We start from the raw sequence: 9,029 nt of genomic DNA, 5'->3' as shown, positions 1-9,029 counted from the left end.
CTCCTTCTCCAGAAAGGGCTTTTGGGGCATTCCTGCCTGGGACATCCTGACCTCGTCATTCCCCTGGCATCAGTTGGCTTCTCCCTGATGCCCAGGCATTAACCTAGCCTCCCCCCTCCCCTTGTGCTTGCAGGAGAGGCCCTTGCAGTGGCCAGCCAGGCCCAGGGGAGACCCCCACTCCGACGGCTGCTGCCCAGCCGGCTCCTGCTGTGAGCCCACCCGCCTCCTGGTGCAGGAATGGCAGCTTCGGGACGGCCCTCGGCAGGTGGAAGTGGTGGAAGGCTGCCAATGCAACGCCAGCCCAGAGGAGGAGTGCCTCCGGTCACCCGCCCTGAAGACCTTCTTCCCCGACTCCCCTCTGGAGCAGACCCTGGACGTGGGCAGGTGTGCCGGCCCCCCGCCCTCCCAAGGTGAGCCAGCTGGGGCCGCCAGCCGGGTGGAGTTCAGCCTTGCCAAGCGGGGCCCTGGCAGGGATGGGGAGCAGGAGAGTTGCTTGGCGTCCCAGGGTGGGGAGGGCTGGCCTGCAAGGGGCAGAGGGGCTGCTTGGAATGGGGGGAGGCCGTTCCCCCCTCCCCATAAAACCAGGCAGAGCTCTGGACACGAAAGGCTGGCTCAACTTCCTACCCCAGGCTCATCTCTCCATGGCAACCCAATTAAGATAAGATAAAAGATATCGGATAAGATAAGAGATAAGACGATAGATTAGATAAGAAGATAAGAGATAAGGTATGTTGTAAGATATGAAATAAGATGTAAGATACAGTATAAGATATAAGATAGGATAATAGACAAGATAGGATAAGATCAGAGCAGATCTTATCTTTTAAGATATAAGACGATAAGATAAGATGACCAGATAAGATAAGATATAAGATAAGGTATAAGAAGATGAGATGAGATAAGATAACCTTTATTGTCATTTTTAGTGTGGGCACATCCACATTAACTAACTAACTAACCATCTAACTAATTAACCAACTAACCAACTAACCAACCAACCAACCAACTAACCAACTAACCAACTAACCAACCAACCAACCAACCAACCAACAAACAAACAAACAAACTAACAAACTAATCAACCAACTAACCAACCAACCTACCAACCAACCAACCAACTAACCAACTAACCAACTAACCAACCAACCAACCAACCAACCAACTAACCAACTAACCAACCAACCAACCAACCAACCAACAAACAAACAAACAAACTAACTAACTAACAAACAAACTAATCAACCAACTAACCTACCAACCAACCAACCAACCAACTAACCAACTAACCAACTAACCAACTAACCAACTAACCAACTAACCAACTAACCAACTAACCAACTAACCAACTAACCAACCAACCAACCAACCAACTAACTAACTGAGTAACTGAATAACTAACCAACTAACAAACTAACCAACCAACCAACCAACTAACCAACTAATTAATTAACCAACCAACCAACTAACCAACTAACTAACCAACCAACCAACCAACTAACTAATTAACTAACCAACTAACCAAGGAAGTCCACCAGAAGCAACACACAAAAGGCTCACGTGTTTATTTGTGCAAAATGTGTCCTTGCCACAGACCCAGGGGTGTGGGCAGCTGGTGCCCAGTGGGTGACTCACTCTCTCTCTCTCTCTCTCTCTCTCTCTCTCTCTCTCTCTCTCTCTCTCTCTCTCTCTCTCTCCCTCTCCCTCTCCCTCTCCCTCTCCCTCTCCCTCTCCCTCTGCCAGGTGGGCCCTTCTGTGTGCCAACAGGGTTCGACTGGGTCCTCCTGCAGGGCCCCAACGGGAAGCACCTGGTCCGGACTCTGGGGGGCTGCCAGGAGGACCAAGGGGCCTCTTGCTACCGGGCGCCCCACTGGGAACACTACTCGGAGGTGGTGCTGGACGCGGAAGGGAGGAAGACAGAGCAACAGAAGGTCTGCCCGGGTGCGCCCCTCTCCCTCCCCCTCCCCAAGGGCATGACGTATCCCAGAGCGAAGGGTCTCGGGGGGGAGGGGGGGGAGAAGCAAGAATTAGGGGGCACCGATCCAGATGGGATCCAAGCGGCATCTCTCCCACGGCTGCTTTTCCTAAGAAAACCCGGCCGCATAATTTGGTGGAAAACTGGAATTCCTACACCAGATCTGGCTGCTCCTTAGGGCAATTTGGGGTTACTCTAAGCCAGTGGTTCCCAAACTTGGCAACTTTAAGACTTGTGGACTTCAACTCCCAGAATTCTCCAGCCAGCAGAGTTCTGCTGGCTGGAGAATTCTGGGAATTGAAGTCCACAAGTCTTAAAGTTGCCAAGTTTGGGAATCTCTGCTCTAAGTGCCTGGAGTAATTTTAGACAAACTGGTGATGTGGACCACGGATGGGTTTGATCCCCCTTATTCCGGCCTGGTCTAACGTCAAAGAGGCCCAAAGCTCACGGAAGAGAAGTTGCCTTCAGAAGTTGTGGGGGGCTTCATCCCTGGAGGCTTCCAAGAAGAGGCAGGACTGCCATTTGTCAGAAATGGGGGAGGGTCTCCTGCTTGGGCGGGTTGGACTAGATGACCTACAAGGCCCCTTCCCGCTCTGTTCATCTGTTTAGGCTGCCCTGGCTGCCCCTGGATCTCTTGGCATGAATGCCAGGAGGGGAAAGGGGGCAGATGCCTGGAAGTGGGTGCCCTTGGGACAATCCCCCCTTCTCTCTCTCTCTCTCAGACGGGCCCACCTCGGAGGGTTGTTGTGGTGGGAAGGAGGAGAGAGGAGGACGAGGTCTCTTCGCCAACTTGACTTATTTATTTAAAAATAATTAAAGGGAAGATACGAAAACAACGTCTGAAATAATCCCCCAAATTCCAATGCTCGGTTGGCAGGTTTTGAGATCCCGAGTGGGTGGGTGGGTGGGGGGCTGAGAGAAGGCTGTGGGCACAGCACCCTGACCCCGGGCACCTGGGCAGAGCTTGGTGCCAACCTCCAAAGAAAGCCTGGTAGCCTTTTAAGCCTGGCAGGCTGGCAAAGCCCTTAAGAGGAGGGGTGAGGTCGAAGGGGGTGCCAGCCTCACCCGTCCCCCCCCCCACCAGCCATGGGTGCCCAAAGGGCCGGTGGGAGACGCTGCAAGGGGAATTTGCAGCATGGGATGAGACCCATTATTGAGGGGGGGAGGAGGGCAGCTTCTTGTAAAGAGAGGCCCCCCCACCCCCCCAGAGCCAAGTGAAAGGAAACCAGCCCTTTTCTCCCCTCTTTTGTCTTGCAAATCTTTCAGGAAATTGACCTGGGAAGGTGCTTAGGACAATGTTCAAGGTAAGACAGCTCAGATGCAGAGGGGGGGCAGGGAGGGGGACACACACACACACTCTCACAAACACAGAGCCAGCCAGACCCCCCTCCCTTTCATTTCCTCCTGGGTGTGTATTGGGGGTCCCGGGATTAGAGGTGGGGGACAGAGGCCAGGGAGGCTGCTCCATTTGCTCCTGGCCTGGAGGAAACCCCCCCTCCCACCCGAGAGTGCAGGGGGGGGGAGGAAGAGAAAGGATGGAGGAAGGGAATTCAGCAAGATCCTCCCTAGATGCCTTTGGATTGGTCCTGATATCTCCCTCTGTCCTAGATTTCTCTCTCTCCCTTTTTCTCTCTCTACCTATCACCCCCCTCTCTCTTTTTGTGGTGGGGGAGAGGGGCGTTGCTGCTTTTCACATTCATCACTTTTTCTTAGTCTCATCTGCCTTCCCAGAGCCCTTTTCCTTTCCTCCCCTCCCCCTTTCCCTTCCTCCCCTTCTCTTCCCTTCTTGCTTCCTTCCCTTTCTCCTTCCTTCCTTCCTTCCTTCCTTCCTTCCTTCCTTCCTTCCTTCCTTCCTTCCCCCCTTTCCTTCTCTTTTTCCTTCCTTCCTCCTTTCCTTTTCCTCCCCCCCTCTCTCCTTCCTCCCTCCCTCTCCTTCTCATTCTTCCCTCCTTCTTTCCTCCCTCCCTCCTTCTTGTTCCTTCCTTCTTCCCTCTCCTTCCTTCCCTCCTTCCTTCTCTTTTTCCTTCCTTCCTTCTTTCCTTTTCCTCCCCCCTCCTTCCTTCCTCCCTCTCCTTCTCATTCTTCCCTCCTTCTTTCCTCCCTCCCTCCTTCTTGTTCCTCCCTTCTTCCCTCTCCTTCCTTTCTTCCTTCCCCCCTTTCCTTCTCTTTTTCCTTCCTTCCTCCTTTCCTTTTCCTCCCCCCTCTCTCCTTCCTTCCTCCCTCTCCTTCTTATTCTTCCCTCCTTCTTTCCTCCCTCCCTCCTTCTTGTTCCTTCCTTCTTCCCTCTCCTTCCTTCCCTCCCTTTCCTTCCCTTTTTCCTTCCTTCCTTCTTTCCTTTTCCTCCCCCCCTCCTTCCTTCCTCCATCTCCTTCTCATTCTTCCCTCCTTCTTTCCTCCCTCCCTCCTTCTTGTTCCTTCCTTCTTCCCTCTCCTTCCTTCCCTCCTTCCTTCTCTTTTTCCTTCCTTCCTCCTTTCCTTTCCCCCTCTCTCCTTCCTTCCTCCCTCTCCTTCTCATTCTTCCCTCCTTCTTTCCTCCCTCCCTCCTTCTTGTTCCTTCCTTCTTCCCTCTCCTTCCTTCCCTCCCTCCCCCCTCTTCCTCCCTCTCCTTCCTTCCCTCCTTCCTTCCTTGCCCTTCCCTTGCCTCACTGCCCCTGTGTGTCTCTTCCTCCCCCAGGGGCCCAGGGGGGCCGAGAGCCGCTGCCAGCCACTGCATCCCTGATGGTTACGAAACAAAGACTTTCCAAAGCCGGACTGGGGAGATGCGCAGCCTCTTTGTCATCCAGATGTGCAGATGTGGAGCCAAACGTTCGGGAGACGCCAGGCTGCCCCACCTCTGGAGCGAAAAGAAATGAAGGCAACAGCCGCGGCCTCCCCCTCCCCTCCCAAGAGCCCCTCCACCACCCTGGAAAGAGGACAAATAAAGAAATAAAATGGGTCAAGAATAAAATTTCTCCAGCTGGCCTGTTTGGCGTCCCAGACACAATCATATCACGGAGCGAAAAAGGGGTTTTGCTCTTGCAACTCCAGCCGGGCTGCGTTTCCTCCTTGGGGGGCTGCAAAGACGGAGGACGGGGCAGGGAGGCTCTTCTCGCCCCCTCCCAAAGTGCCCCCGTCCTTCACGGGGGGGTCACCCACGTCCAGCTCTCCATCCACACCGGCTCTTTCTCCAGGTTTAATCCGGGGCTGATGGCTGAGTTTGCAGCCCAGAATGCGCCACCGAGGGCCCCCCACCCCCTGCCCCACAGGGGCCACCACCCGCTTTGGGGTTTCTTCAGTGAGCCTGAGATGAGAAAAACCTTTGGGCCGAAGGTCAGGCTGGGCGGGGGGGGGGGGCGCCTGCAGCCTCAAGACCCTCCCTTCCTCCCCAAGTCTTATTGATCATTTTTTTTTTCAAAATATACTTTTTTTATTTTCCATTTTCATAACATACAATCACATGCATACTATTCCATAGCCAGTATCCTATTGTATTAAGTAGTAATTACATCGGTTCCTCTTGTCATCAACGCCCAGAAAGATAAAAACCCATTATTGGCTCTTCTGCTCTCCATACACCTCTTTCTTCTACCTCTCTCCTACCTCCTTTCTTCCCTCCATCATCCTTTCCTACTCTACTTCCCCTTCCTTTCTCCTTCTCCTCTCTCTTCATTCCACTCCTCCTTATCCTCCTCATCTTCCCCCTTCACCCTCTCTCCTATTCCTCTCTTCCCATCTTTCTCTCTTCATTCCACTCCTCCTTATTCTCCTCATCTTCCCCTCTTCCCCTCTCTCCTCTCTTCCCATCTCCCTTCTGTTTCCCACTCTTCCTCTCATTGGTGTATTTCCGCTTCTGAGCAAACTCCATTCTATGTGGATGGTATTTATGCTTCCATATCAATATACTTAACATATCTTAGTTTAAAAAATAATAATAAGAGAAGACAGTATACATGTGCAATCGTATTACTTTAAAATCTAACACCCCTCGTGTTAGATTTTAGCCTAATATACATCCCTCCCTCCCTCCCAACCCCCCCTCATTTCTTATTAAACCCATTGATACAGCAGGCGCCAGTCTCCCATTGAAGCAACTCTCACTTGCAGGTTCTACAACAGGGCTAAAAACCATGAGTAAATCCACTGAATCAGGATGAAAGCAAGCGAAAGCCAAGGCGAATAGGACAGAATGGCAGAGTTGGAAGGGACCTTGGAGGTCTTCCAGTCCAACCCCCTGCCTAGGCAGGAAACCCTACACCACCTTCAGACAAAGGGTTCTCCAACATAGGAGAAGGCCTTCGAAAGCACCCACCCTTTGGAAGGCCTTCTCCGTCCATCACCCAGACCACCCCTCCTGGGGTAGGTAGTCTTACAGAAGAGGGTCTTCATCGGGTGTGTGTGTGTGTGTGAGAGAGAGAGAGAGAGAGAGAGAGACCCAGTCTAGTCACTGGGCACAGCTGGCTCTTTCCTGTCCCCCCCTTTTTTGGGGGGGGATGTGGGGGTTTTTTCCTTGGCAGTCTTTCCTAGCTGCCAAGAGCTTAGAATGGGGAGAACAATTTTCCTAAAAGTACAATCTCCCTTCTTGATCGGTTGGCAGATCCAGCACCCAGAAATTTGAAAAGAAATAATGAAATGAAATTAAATAATGAATAGAACAGGAATAGAATAAGGAACAGAAAAGAAAAGAAAATACAGAATAGAATAAAATAGAATAGAACAGAGAATAAAATAATAGAATGGAATAAAATAAAAGAATAGAATAGAGAATTTAAATAGAATAGAATTGAGAATAGAAAATTTAATTAGAATAGAATAGTATTGAGAATAAAATAATAGAATGGAATAAAATAATAAAATGGAATAAAATAATAGAACAGAATAGAGAATAGAGAATGTAATTAGAATAGAATAGAATAGAATAGAGAATAAAATAATAGAATGGAATAAAATAATAGAACAGAATAGAGAATAGAGAATTTAATTAGAATAGAATGGAATACAATAACAGACCTGGAAAGGGACTCTGTAGGTCATCTAATCCACCCCGCTCCTCAGATGGTGTTGGCCAAGAGGAATAAAAACCAGCCCTTGGATGCAGGGCGAAGGGATGTCTTCTGGGTGGGTGGGGGGTCTCATCTGAGAACCTGAGACCTGGCCTTGGAGAAGCCCTGCAGATGTGGGGGGGGGGAAGGGGGGGGCAGCAACCCTGGGTTGAAATATGCTCTGGAGAGCAGGGCACGGTTTGGGTAGAGAGGACGGGGGGCAGGAAGGAAGGATGGACAAAGAAATTGCAGGAAAACGGATTGCAACGTATTACACTTATAAGGCTGCCCGTTTCCGAAGCCTCCTGGGGCCGGAGACGGTGCTAAGAACATATTTTTAAAAAGAACCCCTGTAGAAAGTAATGGAGACAGGAGAACTCGGTCCAGACCCACAACTGGAGCCAGCTGTGTGTGACAGCAGCCAAAAAAGCGAATACATTCCTGGGTTGTATAAACAGAGGAACAGAACCAAAATCAGGTGACGTCTTAGCACCGCTTTGTAAATCTTTAGTAAGGCCACAGCTGGAATATATACGGCACCCAGGCTTCGTCACCACGTTACAAATGTAGATGTTGAGACTTTGGGAAAAGTGCAGAGAAGAAGAACGGAGATTCTCAAAGGCCCGGAGGCGGAAACAGGCGAAGAAGAAGGACGGCTGCAGGATTTGAGTTCGACTAGCAGCTTAAAGAAAATAAGAATTGGGGGAGGGGGGGAAGACTGCAGGGTTTCAATATTTGAGGAGCTGCCATAAAGAGGAGGGGGGGGGGGTCAAATTATTCTCCAAAGCCCCTGAAGGCAGGGAAAAAGAAGCAACGGGTGGAAACTAATCGAGGAGAGAAGCAACCTAGAACTTAGGAGAAATTTCCAGACAGTGAGGACAATTAACCAGTGGAACTGCTGGCCACCAGAAGTTGTGGGTGCTCCGACACTGCAGGTTTTCAAGAAGAGACTTGGACAGCCACCTGTCTGAAGTGGCAAAGGGTCTCCTGCTTGAGGGGGGTGGTGCGGGGTCAGACTAGAAGACCTCCAAGGTTCCTTCTAGCTCTGTCCTGATTGGGTGCTGCTGAGGATCCGATGAGGAAGGGAAAAAGTTCTAAGAACTTTTCAGACATGAAGGCTGCAGCTCAGCTCGGTGCAAACCAAGGGGTGTCAAAGCTGCTTGCACCCCTGAGTAACCAGAGGTCATCTATCCGGCCTCCGCCTTTGCTGAAAAAGACCAGGAAAAGGGGGAGAAGCGATTGGGGGCAGGTTGTGGAGGGAAGCAGGGGCCCTCTGAGCTGCCCCAGTTCCCATAAAACATGGGGCTCCAAGGGGGGCCAGGAACTCTTGAAATTCCATGTCATGTTGTGCTTTTTCAAAAGGCCCTTGGCACAGGGGCTGGGCATTGTGTGGCCTCCAAGGGGGCTCAGTTGCAGCCCCCCCATTTCTCCCGTGCCCCCAGCCACCACCCCCTCTTGGGCTGGGGGTGCAGGGCTGAAATTGCATCATCGGGGCTGCTCACATCTGGTGCCTAGAAAGAGAGAGGGGGGGGGAGAGCTTTCTTCCCAGCCAGGAGGGTCAGCATTGAAGGGCGCTGCTCCATGGAGGGCATCTCCCCCTCTCCCCCCCTCCCAGAAGCCTCTAATTCCTGTCTGCAAATGGCCCCCCACTGCTCCCCATTAGATGCCCGTTAGCCCCCTGCGGAGAGCCAACTCATCTGGCTGACAGCCTCCCATCCTCAATAAACTTCTTTGGGGAGGCCTGTGTGTTTGGGGGGGGGCGAATTCTCCCCACTCCTTCCTGCCGGCTGAGCCCCAACCACAAACACACAGCCCACCCCCCACCCCAATTGGAAGAGGGGGGGTGTCCCTCCTGAGGAATCCACAGCCCTGCCAGGTGTGGACCCAGCTGATGGGATGCTTTGCACCTTGTTAGCGGGGCCCATTAATCCCCTGCCCTTCCTTGATGGCCCATCAGCCCCTGCCCCTTCTGCTGGGGGGGTATAAAGGGGGCCTGGGCCAGCCCAGAGGAGCTAGTCCTCTTGAGGAATCCCAGAAGC

Source organism: Thamnophis sirtalis, unplaced genomic scaffold, assembly GCF_051295495.1.
Source record: "Thamnophis sirtalis isolate CommonGarterSnake01/CBP01778 unplaced genomic scaffold, rThaSir2_p1.2 scaffold_1, whole genome shotgun sequence".
Taxonomy (NCBI): Eukaryota; Metazoa; Chordata; class Lepidosauria; order Squamata; family Natricidae; genus Thamnophis; species Thamnophis sirtalis.
The sequence above is the reverse complement of the archived record's forward strand: the minus strand, read 5'-3'. Positions refer to the sequence as shown.